At 45.1% G+C, this 22,017-nt stretch overlaps 2 long non-coding RNA genes across 14 annotated transcripts in view; one reads left to right on the top strand and one right to left on the bottom strand.

The window, feature by feature from the left end:
- Positions 1–11,562, bottom strand: part of LOC109676013 (uncharacterized) — a 355,135-nt gene extending 343,573 nt beyond the window's left edge. For 7 of the 13 annotated variants that reach the window (XR_012438536.1, XR_012438541.1, XR_012438534.1 and 4 more), the window contains exons 1-4: positions 11,174–11,562; positions 10,195–10,980; positions 7,775–7,950; positions 7,190–7,293 (exon numbers count right to left, since the gene is read on the bottom strand). This is a non-coding gene — a long non-coding RNA (uncharacterized lncRNA). The remainder of the gene's footprint in view (positions 1–7,189; positions 7,294–7,774; positions 7,951–10,194; positions 10,981–11,173) is intronic. The other 6 variants (XR_012438537.1, XR_012438538.1, XR_012438543.1 and 3 more) reach the window with 6 other exon arrangements.
- Positions 11,563–11,687: 125 nt separating this feature from the next.
- LOC109676012 (uncharacterized) lies at positions 11,688–19,094 on the top strand. The gene is made up of 3 exons (XR_002211498.2): positions 11,688–11,757; positions 13,265–13,353; positions 16,682–19,094. It is a non-coding gene; the product is annotated as an uncharacterized lncRNA (long non-coding RNA).
- Positions 19,095–22,017: the final 2,923 nt, after the last annotated feature.

Below are 22,017 nucleotides of genomic sequence, written 5' to 3'. Positions count from 1 at the left end.
AAAGCAGGCGCTCTACTGCTTGAGCCACACCTCCAGTCCATTTTGCTGTAATTATTTTGGAGCACTGTTTGCCTGGGCTGGCTCAATCTGTGATCCTCCCAATCTTAGCCTCCCAAGTGGCTAGGATTACAGGCATGAGCCACTAGTACCTGGATAGAGGTGTTTCCCTAATAAAAGTATTGAACAAAAAGACAGGAGCTAATAAGAAAGGTACTTCGGGCTTCCCAAAGTGTGACACAGGACTCCAAGAAGCTTTATTTTGGCATATTTGCATTATTTTAAATTTGACACAAAAAGTGAAGTTCTTTTTTTATGTAACCCTATCTCAAATTTGTACAATTAAATTGTACAATTAATTAAAACTCACAAGCATTATATTCTACATTGTCCAGCTGGTCCTAGATGGGGCAGAATTTCTGCCCCAATCCAGACTTTCTGCCCGGCCAGCCTGTGGCCAGCTGTCTGTCCTCAAGCCAGGCACACACCCCTGGCTGTAATCTGGAAGAAGAATGGTGTCTTGGGTTGGGTGGCACAGAACATGACTGTCTCCATCTTACTGATGGGCAAACTATAGCTCAGAAGACCAGCTCTTAGCTGAGACCTGAGTGAAAGAAGTGGACACCAGACCAATGCCACTACAAGAAAACTCTCAGTGATCCCAGCGAAACCTGTCAGAGAAATGAGACATTTTTAACAAGATGATGAAATGAGGCAAAATATAATTAGGGCAAAAATGCTGCAGACCAGAGATATGTCAGTTCAGTGAAGGAAAAGTTAGGTGGCCTAGGGAGAGTCCAAAAAGGGATGGAACTTAAGCTGGGTATGGGTTACATGCAAGATGCTGTGACGGTGCTGGGGAAAGAATTGACTAGGACAGAGTCCCTTTTCTCAGGGGGCTCCTAGGCTGGGAGGATGTACAGACATCTCAATCCACACTGAGAAGACAAGTGTATTGGATGAGACCATGGCTGCTTATCAAGATGTGGTCCAACTCTGGGTTTGCTGGAATAGAGCAGATACTAGGGATGAAGAGAAAAGGAATAAAGTTGATTCCTGACAATAAAGATTTCCTTTCTGACAACAGGAAAGACAGGCATCTAGACAGTGGACAGTACAATGGCAAGGAAGCACAAATCCTTGAGGGAGGCCTGCATGTGGGCAGTCTGATGTTCTGGAGCATGACATGCAAGCGTGCAAGGAGTAAAAGGCATAAATGCTACACACTGCATAGGGGCCAGGGACCCTGATCCCAAAGGCACAGGAACCAGAGGTTGAACTACTGATGGGTTACAAAGTGAGAAGACATGATCAAGTTTGGAATTTAGTCCTTTGATGGTGGCCTAAAAGTAGAGGGAGAGCAGGAGGTCACAGGGGTCTGGACTAAGCAGGAACTGGGAGAAAAATGGAGCTCCAGATAGGGTGTTTGATTCAGCAGGGGTTTTTCTAGCTCAACAGGAACCACCAAGCTCAGTTGGAAAAATTAGGCTAATGAGGTCATCTCTCCACCAAGCAACAGCCACAAAGGTAACATAGATGTTCCCTGTTTCCCTAGTCCTATAAACATACAATACATGCCAAGACAGGCTCCTTCCATACAGAAACTCCAGCCTTGGTACCCACAGTCCTGCTAAACCTGGCCTGACTTTCCTTCTCTGAAAGCTTGGGAGACAGAGTGTACTGTTAACATTCTGCTTGTAAGTACCTCTCCTCCCCACCAAAAAAAAAAAAAAAAATCACCCTAATTTACATTTCAGCATTTGGTGCTACTGTCCCCCTTATGTGACAGTGGGTAAGGAATTCTGTGCCCAGGAAAATCAATGAGCAGTTGGCATGGAGGGGAAGACTTGGAGCCTGGGGTAAAAATCCCCAACCATTGCAAGGGCACCACTAATACACCAGCTCAGAGGGTCTCCAGTCTGGCTGACTCAATCCATGCATCAAAGTATCACGTACCTAATGCTGGGTACCAGATCACCCCCCGACTGTGACTTAAAATGACAGTAAGCTCCTATTCCTCACAGTGTTTGCAAGTCAAGAATTGAGGAGTAGCTATAGCGGTTCCAGCTCTGAGTCTCTCATGAGATTCTCAAGACTTCGGTCAAGGCTGTGGCCATCTGAAGGCTTGACTGAGGCTGGAGGATCCACCTCCGAGGTGGCTCGTTCCCTCACGCTGTGTCTTGCCTGTGTGGCCCTGTCCACATGCTACTTGACTGAATGTCCTCACATCGTGATGGCTGGGCTTCCTCCAGAAACACTTTTTATTTTTATGACCAAGCCTCAGAAAGCACACAGCACCCTTCTGCCACACCACATGAACAGAAACGTCACTAAATCCAACCTACACTCGAGGAGAGAGGATTTAGACTCTGCCTTTTGAAGAAAGAAGATTCAAAGAATTTGTAGACATATTTTAATACTACCTGCATTAGGAAACAACCCTTTTCTCTACTTCTGACATTAGATGGGGGGTTGTCCCACACCAAGCAATTTTCCAATTTTCTGTGGACACCAGCTGGGTAACCTATAATTCCACTTAATTTTACTACCAACTGGGGTTAGTGCCAGACTCCTCGCATTAAGGACTCAGTACTACAAGACTGCCTCTACTTCAGAGGAGGACTTGAGGCCAATCTCAAGTCCAGGTTGTCACCCATGCTTCTGACTAACCATTGACCTCAGGTTTGATCATTTGACAGAATGACTCCTGGAGTGCAGGAAAACTGTACTTCCTACTGTGGATCTAGTACAAAAGAGTATTGTGTTTTGTTTTATTTATTTTTATTTATTGTACTGAGGATTGTACCCAGGTCCTCATGTACCACCTGATGCATGCCTCCAGCCCTAAAAAGGATATTTTAAAGGGTACAATGAACAGCCATATGAACAGATACATAGGGTGAGGTCTGGCTGGAAATGTTCCCACGGAGCATGGATTTGGGATACACCACCCTCCCAGCATGTGGATATGTCTATGAACCCAGAAGCATTCTGAATCCCATTTTTTGGGATTTTTTTAGGAAGGCTGCATCATGCAGACATGATTCATCATTAATCTCCACCTCCTCATCTCCCCCCCAGAGGCTGAATACTGGAGCTTAAAGTTTTAAATACCCAATTATGATTTAGTCTTTCTGGTGACCAGCCCCCACCTAGGAGCCCACCAAAAGTTGCTTCATTAGAACAAAAAAATGCTCCCATCACCCAAAAAGTTTCCAAAGTTTTTAGGAGCTCTGTATCAGGAACTGGGGGCAGAAACCAAAAATATATTTTTATTCTGTCATACTACCTCAGACAAGAAACTAGAAGGCACTCTGGATACTTTAAGCCAAAACAGATTTTCTATAGGCTGTTAGTGCTTCCCTTTCAACCTACAAACCTTCCCTCGAGTCAATCCTAGAGACAAAGGGGACCTATCCTAGCAAGCTTTTGTGTGCTGCCTTAACTACTGCAGTATCCTCTTGAAACATCCAGAACGGCTTCTAGTTTCTTGTCTGACGTAGTATGTCATAACAAGACGAGGGTATAGCCCTCATTTATATGAAGCCTCCATAGTATTCAGAGGTCAAAGTCTCAAAGTCCTTCAGCCCTACAAACCCAAGCCCTCCACGGTGTGGCGCCAAACCCTCCTTCCAACATTATAACACAGAAAGCCTCCACTTGAGCTGCTCTTGGCACTTCTGTTTGGGCCTCCTCCTGTTTTGTTTTGCTTGTTGCTGTTGTTTTGAGGGCACTAGGGTGGGAGGCTAGGGCCTTACACTGCTAGGTAAGCATCTGCTACTGAGTTGCACCCCATTCAGCTTTCCTCTTCTTGAGGGTCACGCCCTCATCTACATGAGGTAGAGCAATAAGTAGACAGAGCCTGGGTTCTTGACAGTGTGGACCACCAAATTAACCCTGGGCTTCTTAATTGGATTATTACATGAGAACTCAATAAACTGCTTTCTTTCTAACCCACTGTGTGTTGGGTCTCTCTTGCAATAGCTGAACTTACAACCTACTAAAAGGAATGGGTTAGAGGACTGAGTGTGATGGTTATACCTGTAATCCTACCTAGCTATTCAGGAGGTAGAGATCAGGAGAACTGTGGTTCAAAGGCAACCAGAACAAAAAGTAAGCAAGACCCCATCTCAACAAACATGCCAGGTAAGGTGGTACATACCTGTGACCCCAGCTATGTGGTAGGTAAAAGTAGGAGGGCCATGGTCCAGGCTAGCCTACTCAAAACCACAAGACCCTATCCAAAAAATAACTAAAGCAAAAGGACTAGGCACATAGCTCAAGCAGTAGAATACTGCCTAGGAAGTAGAAGTATGAGGTCCTGAGACCCTAGTACCAAAAAAAAAAAAAAAAAAAGAGTGAGTTAAGCTGAATGTGGTGGCACAACTATGGTCCCAGCTACTAAGGAGGTGGAGGTAGGAGGATCACAGTTCATGACCAGCCTGGGCAAAGTTAGCACAAGACCATATTTGAAAAACTAAAAGCAAAAGAACTGGGAGTTTGGCTCACATGGTAGAGTACTTCATGCTTGAGGCTCTGAGTTCAATCCCCAGTACCACCAAACAAATAAATAAATAAATAGATAAATAAATAATAAGGAATGGGTTAGCTATGCTGCAGTGATGCTGTGCAACTCGGGGATTAGAATGGCCCTTGCAGGTCTGTAGCTGGCTAATGTAGCTGTGTTCTAATGCTGTGCTAGCTGGTTGGCTCCATCTGTCCCTGTGGCTCTGTCCACCTGTGCTCACTCTGCACTCAGGGTGGGGAGGTGGTAATTAAGAGGAGATGCTCCTCTCTTGTGAAGGAGGAAGTCCACTGAAGACCAGCAGATGCTCGTGAGGCCTCTGCAAGCCACTTTCACTTCTACTTCATCTCACTGGCCAAAGCAAGCCACAGGGCAAGCCCAAAGCCAGGGGACAAGCAAGGACAGTTTACCCACAATGAGATCATGGATACCATGTGGGCCAAGAAACTGGGGCTAGTAATTCAATGTCTGATGAGCCCTGGTTTGTAGGTTATGCAATCTGGGCCTGCTCTTGCAGCAGTCACCTGGAAACACAATGTAGTGAAGGAAGGGACTCAGTCACTGTTCTCTTTGAGGTCACTTTGAGGAACCATGACAAGGCAAGAACCACATCTCCTTCCTCTCCACACAGCTCCTGCCCCCTTCCCACCAGTGTGTAACACAAGCCCTGCTTTAGGGATGACTCAGGAATATTGCTGAGTGCATTTCAGTCTGTTCCTTCAGCCTCTCTATGTGATTCAGTATGCAATATAGACTGACTTACTGGAGGTCAGCAAATAATGTTATTGCCCCACAAACTAAAGGGATTGTGCCCTTTGGAGCTGAGATCTGTACCCAGATGTGTCTGACACCAAATACTGGATCTACTGCCTCCCACAAGGACCTCCAGAAGAAAAGGATAAACACCAAAACAGATTAGTAAAATCTCCAGGGACCATTTGAAATGGAAAAGATTCTCATCACCTGAAATATCAAAAACCAGCTGGGTGCCAGTGGCTCACATCTGTAATCCTAGCTACTCAGGAGGCAGATATCAAAGCCAGCATGGGCAAATAATTCATGAGAATTTAAAAAAACATCTCAAAAAAGTGCTGGCAGAATGGCTGAAGTGCTAAGAGCACCTACCTAGCAAGCTTGAGGCCCTGAGTCCAAACCCCAGTGCCATAAAAAAATAAAGGCACAAACTTAGTCAGGGATCCTCATGGCTCAACACAGTGAGATTCCCCGACAAAGTCCCCATGCTCCTCAAAGCCCCTTGGCCACTCTCATCAGGCAAAAATCCAAGTTTAGGCCCAGACATTCTACCTTAATTGCTATCTTCCCCAGAGACTTTGATTTTTTAAAAGGAGAATCACTTAAAGAACTGTGATGAACCCTAAAGAATGCTGCCACCATCAGGCATAGGCCATGTGGGCAGAGAATGTGTTTTAGGGCAGTGACTCATGGTAAATTTTCCCCCCAGTTCCCAAAAGGGACTATTCAAAGCCCCCCCAAACCCAAGGTGGTAAAAGTGGGGGGATGGGGAACCTAGGAGTGCTGTGAGGTGTCTTCATTATATATGTTGGAGAGTTTGGAGCTTGCTATAAAAAGTGATGGCCCATGGCTCTCCAAGATTGCCCTCACGAATTACAACAGATGTTTTGTAGTAGTTTTGAAAAATCTATCTCCATGGTACTTAGGCACTGGTAAGTGAATGAAGCAAGGCTAGTATAATGTGCATCGTACGTGACTGTGTGTTGTGTATTATCTGTACAAAATTGGGGTCCCAATATAGTAATCACTAGCCACATATCAATATTTAAATATAAATTTAAATTAATACAAATTAAAATTTAAAAGTCAGCACCTAAGTCACACTAGCCAAATTTCCATTGCTCAATAGCCACATGTGCCTGGCTAGTGACTGCAATATTGAACAGCAATGGTTAGACATTTTCATCATTATACGGTTCTCTTTTTAGCAGTCCAAGGGTTTAAACTCAGGCTAGCACTTGCTAGGTCTACTGCTTAAGCCCATAACCCCAGCTTTTTCTTTTGTTAATTTTTGGATAGGGTCTCGCACTTGTTGCCTGATGCCAGCCTTAGACTGCAATCCTTCTACCTATGCCTCCCATTAAGGTGGGACCAAGGCACCAACCACCACACCCAGCTTATTTGTTGAGATGGGGGGGCTCATTAACTTTTTGCCCAGTCTGGCCTCAAACTGTGATCCTCATGATCTCTGCTTCCTGAGCAGCTGGGATTACATCATCATTACAGTTCTGATGGACAGTGCTACCATAGAATATCTCTGGAGGGACATACAAGATACTGATAATGGTGGTTTCCTTTAAGGAGGGCAACTGGGAAGCTGCAATGACACATAGGTGTGCCCTTTTGTATATACCTTTTGAATTTTAGGTCATGTATTTGTATCAAGTATTTGAAAAATTATTTGAAAAATAATACAAATTGGGAATCCCTTCTAGGAATCACTGTACTGGGACAATGGTTCCCAGGAAATTACTTTGCAATTTGTCTATAAAATAAGTTAGTAGATTTATGATTTCACACTTAATTTTTTTCACAGCTTAGACTTTTTAGCTCCTGCCAACCTCTCTGCTCTTAGAAACTCACAAGTAAGAAGTGAATTAGTACTAGTAGAGGGATGTTAAAGGAAAAACTCACCAACTCTCAGGCAGTTAGCATTTTTTTTTCCCTGACAAATTGTGATTGTATTCCATGTGAATAAACGACAGCCATAGTTCCTGTTGGTAAGGGTGTTCCTGGTTCTACAACAGAAATAATCTCCAATCACTCCACCTCCTGAGCAAGGTTGGAATCAGTGAAATAGGGAATGGGGCTCTTGCTTGGAATGAACCTGTACTCAGGCCAGTTAAGGTAGGAATGGGATGGGAGGACCCTTGCAACATGACTAGGCTCTTAGAGAAAGAATGCACTAGATTGAAGGGGCACAGGGAAGTACCTGTTGCCCTGCTCAAAAGTTAACCTCTGGAGCAGTGATAGCAGTGATTCCCAACCTATAACTGCAGATCCTGGGAGGGCCTGAGAGGGCCTCTGAAACCCTGTGTGCCACAAGCACTGTTTGTAAGGCAAATAAATCCTGTCCGTCTCCAACGCTAAAATTTTTACATCACGAATAGCAATCCTATTTTAAGTATAAATTTACATGTTATTTAAACCTTACAGCTGCCTGGGAGGTCCATCTTATTCTCCCCAAATAATAGATGAAGAAATTGGGTAATAACTCACCCAAGCTCAAAAAAATATGTCAGTTCAGGCTCTTTATGTTCCATGTGAAAGAAATCTAGTTGCTTAAACAAAAGATGTCAGCCAGGCATGGTGGTACATGCCTGTAATCACAGCACTTGGGAGAAGGAGGAAGGAAGATCTTAAGTTCTAAGCCAGTCTAGGTACACAGCAAGACCCTGTTTCAAAGAAACAAACAAAAATAGTGCATAATATATCAGATCATAACAATTACTTATTAACTGTCTTTTGCTGAAAAGTACTGATTACTTTCTTTTTTTGTGGTACTGGGGTTTGAACTCAGGGCCTACACCTTGAGTCACTCCACCAGCTCTTTTTTTATGTACAGTTTTTTCAAGATAGGGTCTCGCAAACTATTTGCTGGGGCTGGCTTCGAACCTTGATCTTCCTGATCTCTGCCTCCTGAGAAACTGGTGCCCAGCAAAAGCACTGACTACTTTCTTGGGCCCATGAATTAACTAAAAGCAGTAGAAAAGTTTGGAATCTGTGTCTCCGTGTTGTATCTGTGACCTTTGCTCTGAGCCCTTCTCCCCTGTAGTTACTTTGTAAACACCTTGGCATCTAGGAAGGGCAGGACTGATCAAAAACATCTTTACAAGAAAGGAAGGAGGAAACTACAAGAAAAAACACCAGAGTCTCCACCTGCCAAGCAGCACTGCTTTGCTCAGCCTGACCAGATTTTTTCCCCTCAAGCAATAATCCCCTCAGCCATAATGTCTCCAAAACCCCCGAGAATGATCAGCCAGGCCATACTTTGACCAGGACTATTTATTTACTGAGTTATTTTTGGTAGGACTGGGGTTTGAACTGAGGCATTGGTGTTTGCAAAGCTGGTGCTCTACCACTTGAGCCATGCCTCCAGTCCATTTTGCTCTGGTTATTTTGAAGATGGGGCCTGGAGAACTATCTGCCTAAGCTGGCCTCAAACCTGGATCCTCCCTATCTCAGCCTCCCAAGTAATTAGGATTACAGGCATGAGCCACCAGTGCCCAGGTAACCAGAACTATTTAGTAATTATGCGTACCTTTCATGCGCTGCCCCAATTCTTTTTCTGTTTAACCCAAAAGCTCATGCCTATACTCCAAAGACAGGCTGAATACCCTGCCTCTTCCTGAGGTGCCGGAGCAGCATAATAAATCTTTCTCCGTCTTCATCATTACTCATCTCTTTATTTGGTGTGTTGGGGCAAGTGGCTGGACCTGACATGTGGAACCCCTGGAGTTGGGCTGGGGGCCTAAGACTTTGGTTTCAACACATCAGGGAACCCTAGGGCTTAAAGCTGGCTGCATGAGTGGCTCGTGCATCTTTCTTTATCTGGCTCTCTGCTTTCCTTTGTGATGGCTTTGGCCTTGGGAGGACTCTAGCCCCATAACTGTAAGGTTGGTAATCAGAAATTCCAGCTCTACACTGAAGTCCAGGAAATAGCGCACAGAAAAGCTGCCCTCAAAGGGGCTCTGATTGGTCTGTTGGACCATGGGTCAGGAAAGGGAAGGCACTGACTGGCTTGCCATAGTGCACATCTGGGGCCTTGAAGGAGGGCCCTTAAATCAGTAACTCAAACCCACCACAACTGCAGGGAATGGAGGAGGCTCATACCAAAAGTAAAATAAAGAGGAGGTTTGGTTGTAAAAAGATAAGGGGATGGATAAGGGATGGAGGATCAAAAACTGAAGTTGGATTGAACTAACCTTTAAGCCCAAAAAGCAACAGTTTTTAAAAACATGTTCATAGATGCTATGAACCTGAAAACCTCTCAAGTTCTCTTCTCCGAACTTGAGATTACTTTGTAGATTACTTTATTATTGTTCAAGTTGCATGAAAACATGAGATTGTTTTTTTCCCTGGAGTTTGCCTGGTGGGATCACAGTCCATTGTGGAGAGTGGAGTATGAGAAGCCTATGAGAACTTGACATGAGCACAGCCATGTCAATCTGCAGGCTGGGGTCGGCACAGCCCCCAGCTGCAGAAGGGAGCGAGAGCAAAATGCCGCACCGTTGCTTTATGTAAGAATAAGGATGTTTACACCATGACTGCAGACAGCAACAGTATGTGCAGAAAGTAGCAATCACAGGTTTCTCCTGTTCCCAATAACTACAAGGTCATGCTACTGACTTCGCTATCCCACTTCCTTGTTTGCCCCTGTACATAATAAACTCGCTGGAGGTGGTGGAGGCTGGTGTGTGTCTCCACCAGAGCACCCAGTCCACCTGATCCCAGCTTTCTGCATGTTTGTCTTTTGTCCTTTCTCAGTCTCCCGTTGCTCCAAGTTAGGTTGCTAGGACGAACTCGTGCAGGTTGCAAGAATCCATGAATGAAATTGTTTGCAAAAACATGGAATATATATGTGCATTTGTGCATGTCACTCTTGTCCCATCCCCACCCCCATCACACCCAAGACCCACGCCGTTCTGCACTTCACAAAAGCATGTAGAGTAAGATGAGAAGAGGCAAGCACACCTGCAGACTTCAGAAAGACCGGGAGCCTGGAAAGTAAGAGACCAGCACACAAGGGCTCCTGATAAACAAGAGGTTATTTTGAGGGGTTCCCCCACAGCTCCAAACACTCAGTAGCTTTGCAAAACTTAGTGGAATAAGAGAGGGACATTAAATGCTCGATTTGGGGACAGAAGCATGCTTGTGCCAAGTCACCAATGCTCTGGCTGTGCCAGATATACTATTCCAAGGTAGCTAGATGTCTGTAGAAAATCCTTTACTTCCAGCATTGCTTAAAATGGGTTCAACGGGGGAGAAGAGAAGGAAAGGGTGCAAGAGAGTATGATGGAAATATGTACTCATGAGACCTGTGGAAACTATTCCAGGAATTGGGGGAGGGGGATACATGAGAATGATGGAGGGGGTGAATTCAACTATGGTATATTGCAAGAATTTTGTAAATGTCACAATGTACAACTCAATTCCCTCTGAATTTATTTCCTCCTTCCCCGTAAAATGGGGATAATCTGAAGATAGGAATGTGAAGCTCTGGCAGCTAATGTAGCGATTACTGACTAATAACTGTATTTGAGAGTTTTCTTTTGGTAAGTGTCTTTTTAAATTTTATAGATCTATGTAACCAGTAAAGCAGTCTCACCTGATATTGGTCTACAGAGTTGGCAGGGGAGGAGGCAAGCAAGAAAAGACAAGTGGAGAATATGAAGCTCTGCAAGCAACATTTATCTGGTCTACACCTGTAAATATAATGGTGATCAATTAAAGCCTCTGGAAGTGTTAAAAAAGAAAAACAAAAAAAAATGTACCTGTACCCCGAGTACAACAACAACAACAAAAACCAAGGGTGGTTTAACAGCAAAAGAATATCGTTTGTATGCATTTGTAATCTTCCCGCTCAACTATCAGCTGTGTTGAACCCACTCAACTCACCTAGCCTAAAACTGAGGAGGGGAGGTTCTCGCTCCTGCAGAACAGGCAGCCCCCAAACAGGGAGGTGAGGGACGCCCCTAACAGCTGCTTTGATAAATCGAAGCAGAGACACAGCGACAGCTCCCTGCAGAAGTCACAGAGGAGCTTGAACTGTTCACTCACGAGTGCAACCTTCGGCCGAGGGAAGGTTGGTGCCAAGGCCAAGCGAGGTGAAGGACTCAGAAGCCAGGAGTCGTCTGACGCAGAACTGCTGGGAGCAGGCTGTGCGGACGCGCACTGGGCGAGTGCCCCAGCCTTCCGCCCGAGGCTGGCGCCCTGGGAACCCGGGCGACGGGTACAAGCAACGGCTCCCGGGGAACCGCACCTCCAGGCTGTCGAGCGGTTGGCCCCGCCCCGCGGCTTCTCTGAGCTCCTCGATTGGCTCTGCGGGCCGGAGGCGGGGCCTGACGCGGAGCCTACGTGATGGCGTCAGGCGCCGCCGCGCCCCTTCCTGTTGTCAGTGGCCCGGAGGCCGTAGCGTCGGCTCCGAGTCTGAGGCGCTGTAGCGGCCGGGAGCTCAGCCCGCCGGGTCCCTGCTCCCTGTGGTGAGTTCTCGTGACTGGAATGCGGTTGGGTGGGTGGAATATAATTTGGTAACGGGTGAGGCAGTCAGCCAGGGTCCAGGGCTCTCCCTGGCAGCCTGCACAGACCACCGTCCCCATGCACCTGTTTCCCTCTGCGTGGCCTGAATTAGGAGGTCCACAGCGGGGTGACTCCCTGTGCCTGGTTTACTCTGCCAACCCCAGAGGCCAGAGATTGCCTCGGCAGCCTCGCCTCATTGAGGACCACAGTGTTTCCCTGCTTCCCAGATGTCGTGTTCCACGCTGTCCTGTAAGCCTTGCTTGCCAGACTGGCCTTAATACTCCCTGTACCCCATGCCTTGGCCCCCAGCCAAAGTGTCCTCCTCGCAGCCCACCCTGAGTCCAGCTCTGAGGATGGCACTCTCTCGGGCCTCTGGGGTTTCCCCTCACCTGGGATTGGTGTCACTCAGGTCCAGCAGTGGAACCAAGCCACTATCAGCCATGGCATCTCCAGTACTTCCTTGAGCTGGGACAGCTCCATGTCCTTATCTAGCAGGTGGAGATAATAAAATGGCACCCCTAGGACAATTAGGAAGAGCACAAATGCTGCAATCTAGGTAACATTTCTTGGTTGTGTTAACTTCTTTAGATCATAATTATTTGAAAGCAGACAACCTTAACAAGTTTTTTTTCTTGGTGGCACTGGGGTTTGATCTCACTGCTTCATGCTTACTAGGCAGGAGCTCTACCACTTGAGCCACACTGAGGGATTGAATAATGGACTGACTTCAACTATTGGTACCCATATTTCAGGCATTGGCATTCTTTGTAGATTTGGGTGGCTACATCCACTGGGATTACAGATACCATGTATACCTGGAACACATCAGACACTGTGCTGGGTGTTTTATTTGGTCATACTCTGCCTGAGAAATCTGTGCCCCAGCATGCCTTGCTGGTTAGAGGGAAATTGCCATCAGAATCCATGTTGGTCTGTTTAGACTGTCCCTGTGCTGCCCAATGGACAAGCAGAGTGTGGCAACAGACCCTGTCTCTTTTTGAAGCTGCTTGGTTGTATCCACCATAACCCAGATAGCAGACCCTGGACAGGGACAGGAGTCAGGGGCTGGTGCAGGGCCCAGGCCTTGAATGTGAATTGTGAGTCCTGCTTCCCGGTCCTCATGGGTTCTTGGTGCCTTCAGCTGAAGCATCTCCCTGGTGCCCTGAAGCAGCCTTTGGCTCCCTGCCCCCACACGCCCATCCCACCAACCCTGGCTGTCTGTGTAGCTTTTGGTGTTCAGAGTCCTTACCACCCACTCATGGCACACAGGGCTCCTCGCCTCCCAAGGACTCAGCCTCTGGCTTTTTCCTTCCTTAAAATCCACTCTCAGTTTTTACTTTTGTGTTGCTCACAGGCCTTTCGGTTGCAGTTTGAGTAAGCCGAGATGACCGCCTGCTGCTTGCTGGGAGGGGACTGTGGTTGCGGGGTGAGTTGGGAGCATGCTCATCTGGCCACCATCTGTCCCTGCAGGTGTCATGTGAGTCTCCTTGCTTAGTGGTGCCTGAGTGGAAATGCTCTCAGTGGTGGAGAATGGACAGGAGTCCCGGGCTGCCATCCCGGTAGGTGGGCACAGGATGATCAAGGGTGGAAAGGGCTGCAGAGGGCTTACCATTGCATTGGCTTTCCTCACTTTGGTATGAATGGGCACCGCCCATGAAGACAGCTAGGTGGAGAAAGGTTCCAGCCAAAGCAGGCTCTGAGGAGATCCTGTCCTTCCTGGGAGATGTCTGCCATTTTCTTGCTTGTAAAATGGAAATCTATGAAAAGCACAATGAAGATTTAAGGCGGGTTACCTGAAGACCAGGGATTTTCATTCAGCCCTCAGTGCTCTGCCCTTACACTGTGATTGTTCACAGTTTGCTCAAGACATTGATTGGTCTGAAACAGCTCTTCCCAGGCACTGGTTTGTAGCCCCACTAATTGGAATAAATTGGCAGCTTACATATTGAACAAAAATTGTTTGTGACCAGCTCCCCAAAGCCCCTTAGATGCCCTCTCTTGGAGAGTCCTATACGCTGAACTGGCCCTGGGCTGTCTTGGGCACTCTGGACTGGCTGTCAGTTACCTTGGAGAGACAGGAGGTTGGGTAACTTTTAGGATAAGGGGAAGCCAGAGGTGGCTTCTTGGGGGAAACCTGAATTTCCCTTTCCTCCCCATTGCTGTTCCCCACTTCAGAAAACTTTCTCCTTGAAAGTAACTACAGCCCTCAGAGGAGTGCCTTCCCCTCCTGGCCACTAGAGGGTCAGCTTCACCTGTCTCCTGCTGGCTTTCATGCAAAGACCCTTTCCCCATCCTACCCAGAACTCCCTAGAGCTGGAGCTGAGCCCCCAGTGAGTTCAGCGCCCTACAAGGGCAGCATAGATGACTCCTTGAGGGTGTGGACTTCTTGAAGGTGCGTGCTATTTATCCCTGCATTCTCTGACTCAGCACCTAGCAAATACTCAGTAGTGTTTGTACTTTTTATATAACTGCTGATAAGATCTTGCATAAAAAGAACATTTAAAATGGGACTTTTTCGGGGTTAAAACCTGTGCTTCAAAGGGCACTATGAAGAAAGTGAAAAGACAACCCCCAGAAAAAGGAGCTATTTGCCAGTCCTATATCTGAAAAGGATCTAGTGTATCCTGAATATATAAAGAACTGTTACAATTCAGCAATACAAAGACAATCCAGTTATGAAATGGTTAAAGGATTTGAACAGCATTTCTTCAAAGAAATAAACAAATGACCAATAAGTACATGAAAAGATCCTCATTACCATTAGACTCAGGGAAATGCAAATCCAAACCACAATGAGATACTACTTCATACCCACTAGGATGCCTATAATCAGTAAGACAATAAAAAAATGTTGACAAAAATGTGAAAAGTTGGTTGGGCTTGGTGGTGCAAGCCTGAAATTCTACCTACTCAGGAGGAGAGAAAGGAGGATTGCAATTCCAGGACAGCCTAGGAAAAATGGCAATGAGTCTCTCTCAACAAATAAGCCAGCCATGATGGCACATGTCTGTATCTCTGTAATCCCAGTTACTGGGGAGGCAGAGGATCACAGTCTGAGGCCAGCCCAGGCAAAAAAGAGGAGACCCTATCTAAAAACAAACTAAAGCTATAAAAGGGCTGGGAGCATGGCTCAAGTGGTCAAACACTTGCCTAGCAAGGACAAGGCCCTGAATTCAATCCCCAAATACTGCCCCACCCCCCCAGAAAAGTGGAAAAATTGGACTTATGAGACATTTGCTAGTGGGAATGTGAAATAGTGCAGACACTTTCAAAAACAGTTCAGTATTTCCTAGAAAAGTTAAACCCAGAGGTTTTGTTTGTTTTGTTGGTTGGTTGGTTTGTGTGGTGTTGGGAATCAAACTCAGGACCTCATACATACTAGGTAAGTGTTCTGTTACTGAGCTATATCCCCAGCCTAGCACAGGGTTTTATATGACTTAGCAATTCCATGCCTGAGTATATCCCAAGAGATTTGAAAACATGTCTACGTAAGAGCTTGGATATAAATGTTCATAGCATTATAGCCAAAATTTGGAACAACTCAAATGTCCATTACTGATGGATCAATAAAACATGGTATATCCATGTAGTTGAATAAGGAATGAAGTACTGATACATCTTATAGCATAGATAAACCTTGAAAACATGCTGAGTGGAAGAAGCCAGACACAAAAGGTCACATGGTGCATGACTCCATTCATATGAAATGTGCAGAACAGGCAAATCTGTAAAAACAGAAAGCAGATGACTGACTGCAGTCACTCCCAATTCCCTTCTCTTCAGCCCCTGGTGACCATTAATATACAGTGTTTCTTTTGGGAGTGATGGAAAGGTCTAAAATTAGACAGTGGTGAAGGTTGCACAATTCTCTGAACAACTATTAAACTCTATAATTTAAATGGGTGAATTTTATGGTATGTAAATACAGCTCATTAATTTTTTAAATTTAGTTTTCTAAACTATTAACATTTACTGTTTGGACTAAATTCAAAATAAAAGAGTTAAACATTTATCCATTATCCTAACACTTAAACCAGTTTTTCTGTAATCCCTTGTAGTCTAGTGTGTTTGGGAAAAAAACACTTCTTGTAATTTTGACATAATTATGATTAAATAACTTTTGCTTTTCCCAAGGATTTTGTGTACATTTGTAATGTATTCATTATAGGTATTTACTATGTGCCAGGCATAGTGCCAAGTGATGGAGACACACAAGGAGCGTTGCCCCCAGTGCTGAAGATCAGGAAGTATTATTTCATCTGACAGATGGGGAAACTGAGGCTCAGAGAGGTTAAGTGAAAGGTCTGAGGTGCCCCCGCCGGTTATGACAGAGCTGAGACTGAATGGAAGCCTTTGGCTGCCAGGCCCAGATCTTTCCTAACGTAACCATGCTATTTCCTTGTTGTTTGGCACCGTGCTGGGATCTACCACAGGCCCTGAGCATAGGCTCAGCATGCCCTCTACCGCGGAACCCCACCCCAGCCCTTTTCCATGTTTTTATTGTTCTACAGTGGCACATTCTGTCCCGCAGCTCATCTCTGCAGAATCCCGGCCATGTAAGTTAGCTGGGAAGCCTAAGCCCTGCCCTTCCCAGTCACCCCTAGACATAACTGTGATGGAGCCAGAATTTAAACACAAGATTACATAGCTATAAGTTCACTGAAGTTTGGTTAGAAAACAAGAAGAATCCACAATAGAATATCCAAATAGTATCTTCTCTATGCTGTGTCTTTATTTGTCATAATGTGCAGAAGGAATCTATAGATACACACATTGGTGCGTGCGCACTGTATTTGAACACGCATTGAACGACAGGCCAAGGGTTACATTTTAGGGGCACTCTGTAGGATTGTCCCCTAAAGGTGTCTTCTGTTTGGCACTGCCTAGGTCATCAAGAAGAAACTGGTGGGATCCGTGAAGGCACTGCAGAAGCAGTGTGTGTCCCTGGACACAGTGGTCACTAGTGAAGACGGAGATGCCAACACCATGTGCAGTGCCTTGGAGGCCGTGTTTATTCACGGCCTGCATCCCAAACACATCCGTGCTGAGGCCGGAGGAAAAAGGAAGAAACACGCCTACCAGAAGCCTCTGCCTCAGCCTGTCTTCTGGCCCCTCCTGAAAGCTGTCACCCACAAGTGAGATCAGCTGGAGAGGGTTTGGTTGGGGAAGGAGCTTCAGTGTGGGAACTTGGCTCTTTCCAGCTGTGCGGAAGACACCCTGTGCTGTAGTGTAGAGATAGTGAGACAGGCCCAGAGAATCTACTAGAAAGGTTTATCTCCAGACCAAGCTGCCCAGCCAGCCACTAGACCTTTCAACCCTCGGCCTTCAGGCAAGAGCCTGTGGCTGCTTCCCACCCCAGGGCTTCTGACTTTTTTGACCGCACCTAGAAGAGTGAGGCACTTATAAGAGCTTATGTGGCCTTCAAAGCCTAAAATACTTACTCTGTGACCTTTACAGAAAAAGTTTACTGAAACTGCCTTTGAATATTTGAACATCTGTGTCCTATTACATTCATTATGAGGCTTGAGGATTTTTATCAAAGAGTGGAATCCAGGTGGAATATCTGAATTTCACCTGGGGACCCTGTCTTTGGCCTTGCCCCTAACTGCCTGGGCTTTTGAGTAAGTAGCTGTCACTGCACCTCTAAGGAATATTAAATGCCACCTTCATTTAGGCACTGAGCAAAGGTACCTTGTCAGCCTCTGATCTGTATTTCCATGCCTGCTGACACTGTCCTAGATCAGGTTCTTACCCCTTTCCTGGGTGACATTGGCTTTCTAATTGTCCTCCTACCTTACTCTATGTTTTCTTAGGCCAGTCAGCTGGTAGCATGTACTGAGCTGAAGCTAGCTGGAACTCAGCCACACTGTCCAGGGGAGTGTGGTCTGCACTTCCACACAGGAGGCACACACAGGGCACTGTGGTAGCACAGATGAGGGGCATTTATGTCAGACGGAGGCATCTGGGACCTGAGTTTGGTACACCCGAGGTCTGATCTCCTTACCCAGAGCAGTCCACCCGATAGTGTACATAGCTGTGGCCAGGTCACTTTCCCGTGCAGAAATCTTTAGCTCCCACATGCAACCCTGGAGTCTGATTCACTAAGTTGGGGCCCCTGCATCTGTACCTGATAAGTTCTCCAAGTGCTTCTGCTGCACTTCCGTATTGGGAACCTTTGCTGCATGTGGCCTTAACAGTTTAATATTCAAGACCCTCCATTACCTGGCCTTGCAATCTAATCAGCCACTTCTTCACTGTTGTAATTGGAGTGTTTTCACTCCTGTTACAGGCCTGTTGCTTTTCTGCCCTTTATGCCTTTTTCCTTTCAGAACATTGTGCCTAGAAGGTTCTTCGTCTTTGCCTCTGGAAAGCCTTCAGGGCCCCAGCTCAGCTGCTGACCTTTCTATGGCATTTTTCTTACTCTAAGGCAGAAATGATGGCCGAAACTCCCACACCAGCTCCACCAACAGAAGGGCTCCATGGCAGTTACTTGGGGCTGGGGGTATAGCTCAGTTGTAGAGTACTGCCTAGCATGCATAGGCCCTAGGTTTTGGTTTTAGTTTTTAAATCAGAACACTATTGAGCACTTAGTGAGTCTCATGCACACCTCATTTCTTTGCGCTGTCTCCCATCAGTTCACAAGTCACTTCATTCATTCATTCTTTATTCTTCCAGAGTTTCTTTATACAAATGTAAACTAGTATGAATAGATATCCGGTGACTTGATTTTCTGTGTCTTTCACACAAAGGTAGTTGCTGTACACTGTACACACTGTCCTGTGCCTTGGTTACTTTTTGCCTTTTTTTTTTTTTTTTTGGTGGTACTGGGTTTGAACTCAGGACCTCACACTTGCTAGGCAGGTACTCTTAACTACTAGAGCCGCTCCACCAGCCCAGCTTTTTGCCTTTTGATGAACAATGTATCTTAGAGATTGTATGTAGAGAGGATTCTTCTTTCTTACAGATACGTGGCTTTCCATTGTAGGAAGGTAGCATAATTCATTTAACCAGTCTCCTGTTGGTGAACACTTGGACCATGTTTCATCTTTTCCTAATTCCAACAGTGCTATAATGAATTAGCTTTTGTTTGTGTGCAAGTATATATAGGGAAAATTCCAGAAGGCTTTCTGGGTCAAAGGGTAAAGGGTAGGTATTGCCAAATTGCCATCCATGAAGTGTAAGCCAATTTGCTCTCCCATCAATACAAATGAGTGCCTATTTGCCCACAGCTTTGCCAGCTGAGTGTTGCCAAGTTTCACTTTCTGCCAATCTGATAGTAAAATACATAGTTTGTCTTAAAGTGGCTTGCATTTGCATTTCTCTTTCCAGATATTTAAGGGTTGTTGGTTTCTCTTTATCTTAAATAGTCTATTCATGTCTTTTGCCCATTCCTACTGAGTTATTTGTCTTTTTTTAATAAATTTTTTATTAGGATATATTTGTTATACAGGGGGGATTAATAGTGACACTTCTGATTAGGCTTGCATTGTAATTAGTTACATCATCCCCGTCATCTCTCCCCCTCAACCCCTTCCCCATCCTACTTAAAGCAATTGCAAGCTGTTTCTTTGTTCTATTTCATATATGAAGTCTGTCAAACATATTCCTTTACTTTAATCTCCTTGTTAGCCTTCCTCCCCTCCCACTAGTAACCCCCCCACACACCTGTACCTATTTTACTGTCCCGTCTTTTGTTATTAATATATTTGTCTTTTCTTATTGATGTCTATGAGCTTTTTCTATATTAGGGAAAAAGCTCTATTACATGAGTTGTGATTACTCCTCTCCTTTTTTGCAGCTGGTTCTCACTATGTTGCCCAGGCTGACCTCAAACTCCTGGACTCAAGCAATCCTGCTGTCCAGCTTCCTGAGTAGCTGGGACTACAGGTGCCCAGCCAAGAGTGTCTTTGGAGTTTGCTAATAGTTTTATTTTACTGCACAAGTTTTCTTTATTTTTTAAAGATATTTTTATTTGACACAGTAATTATAATATTTGTGGGGCACAGTGACTTCTCCAGATGTGTGTAAAATGTAGAATATTCAAGGTAGTTGACATATCTATCCCCACAGACATTTATCATTTCTTTGTGTTGGGAACATTCAAAGTCCTCTGTACTAGCTATTTTACATATTTACTCCATTGCTGTCAAACATAGTTCTCCAGTGCTATGAATTTAGAAGTTATTCCTCCTACCCAGCCTCACCCCCATACCCATGAGCCATCCTCTCTCCACACTCTCCATCACTCCTCCCCTACACCCTTTCTAGGCTCTGGTAACTGCCATTCTATGCTCTTTCTTTGAGAACAACTTTTCAGTTTGCACATATCAACGAGAACACGGAGTATCTGTTCTGTGCCTGATTTATTTCACTTAACATAGTGTCCTCCAGTTCCATCCATGAGATGAAGAATGACAGGATTAGTATCCCGTTGTGTGGGTACACGCTTTTTCTCATCCATCAGTGGACACCTAGAGCTACACTAAGCCTTCGAGTGACGATGTCTCTCCACCCTACTGATTTCATTCCCTTGGGTGTTTACCCATAGTGGGGCTCTGGAGACATGCAGTTTTATTTGGAGCTCTTTGAGGAACTTTCAGACCATTTTGCATAACAGCTGCCTCAGTTTACATTCCCACTAACACTGTGTGGGATTTCCCTTTCTCCACATCCTCCCAGCATTGTTACTTTTTTTGTCTTATAAATGTTCTTGCCGGGCATGGTAGCCTGCGTTTATAGAGTAAGGTACACTTAGGAAGCTGAGGCAGGAGGATTGAAAGTTCGAGGCCAGGCTAGGTAACTTAGGGAGACCCTGTTTAAAATAAAAAATTTAAAAAGGCTAGAGGGAGCTTAGTGGTAGAATGCTTGTTTAGCATGCACAAAGCTCTGGGTTTAATCCCCAGTACAACACACACAAAAGAGTTATATATCAGTTATTTTATAGCTTTTCAATTCTGAGTCTTTGTTACAGACAAGTCAACTAAGTCTTTGTCTTAGTCTGTCTCTACATACACACAGTCATGAGAACAGATTCTGAAAAATGCACCATTAGGTGATTTGTTGTCATGTGAACATCCTGCAGTGTACTCACGTAAACCTATGTGGTGCAGCTCACACCGTTTGATGTGGTCTGCATGGAGTCATAGCAACCAACGTATGAAGCAGCTGCCGGTGTAATGCACACACTTTCACAGTAAACTTTTTTTTTTTTTTTTGGTGAGACTGGATTTTGAACTCAGAGCTTTACACTTGCAAAGCAGGTATTCTACTACTTGAGTCACACCTCCAGACCATTTTGCTCTGATTATTTTGGAGATGGGAGTCTCAAACTATTTGCTTGGGCTGTCCTTGAACCACAGTCCTCCCAATCTCAGCCTCCTAAGTAGCTAGGATTACAGGTGTGAACTACTGGTGCCTGGCTAACCTATTTTTTTTTGAAGGAAAACACTCTGAAATATGGATAAAAAGTGCAGGTTAATAAATAGATAAACCAGTAACATAATCATTAATTATTGTTATCAAGTATTATGTACTGTACATAGCTAATTATATGTGCTGTACTTTTTTTGCCAGTGCTGGGATTTGAACTCAGGGCTTCATGCTTGCAAGGCAGGCACTCTATAGCTACAGCCATGCTTCCAGCCCTGTGTGCTATACTTTTATATAACTGGTGACACAATAGGTTTATTTACACAGCATTGCCCCAAATGTATGAGTAATGTGTGGTACTCTGACTTTACCATGGCTGCAGTACTACAGTATCACTAGGTGATAAGAATTATTCAGTTCCTTTATAACCTTGTGTGACCACCATCACATGTGTGGTCTATCATTAACCAAACCCTCATTATGTGGTGTATACTCACTCTCTCTCTCTCTCTCTCTCTCTCTCTCTCTCTCTCTCTCTCTGGGTGTGTGTGTGTGTGTGTGTGTGTGTATGTAGAAATTTTTCCATTTTTTTCTTCCAGTGGTTTTATGGCTTCATTTTATTACATTTAACTCTTTAACCCTTTGAGGGTTTCTCATATGGACAGAGAGTCCTAGGCCCACCTTTATTTATTTTCCATCTAGATGGCGGCCACCTGTGTCATGATTTTTCACTGTCCGGTTCTTCTTTCCCTTGGGATTTGTGAGGGCGTCTTCAGCAGGGCCAGTCCAAGCTGCATGGGGTCTGGTGGCAGTAGCTGACTGATTGTTCTCTTTCTTCTGCCTCTTTCCAGCTG

This window comes from Castor canadensis, chromosome 11 (genome assembly GCF_047511655.1).
Source record: "Castor canadensis chromosome 11, mCasCan1.hap1v2, whole genome shotgun sequence".
NCBI classification, from domain to species: domain Eukaryota; kingdom Metazoa; phylum Chordata; class Mammalia; order Rodentia; family Castoridae; genus Castor; species Castor canadensis.
This window is presented reverse-complemented; position numbering and strand designations above follow the sequence as displayed.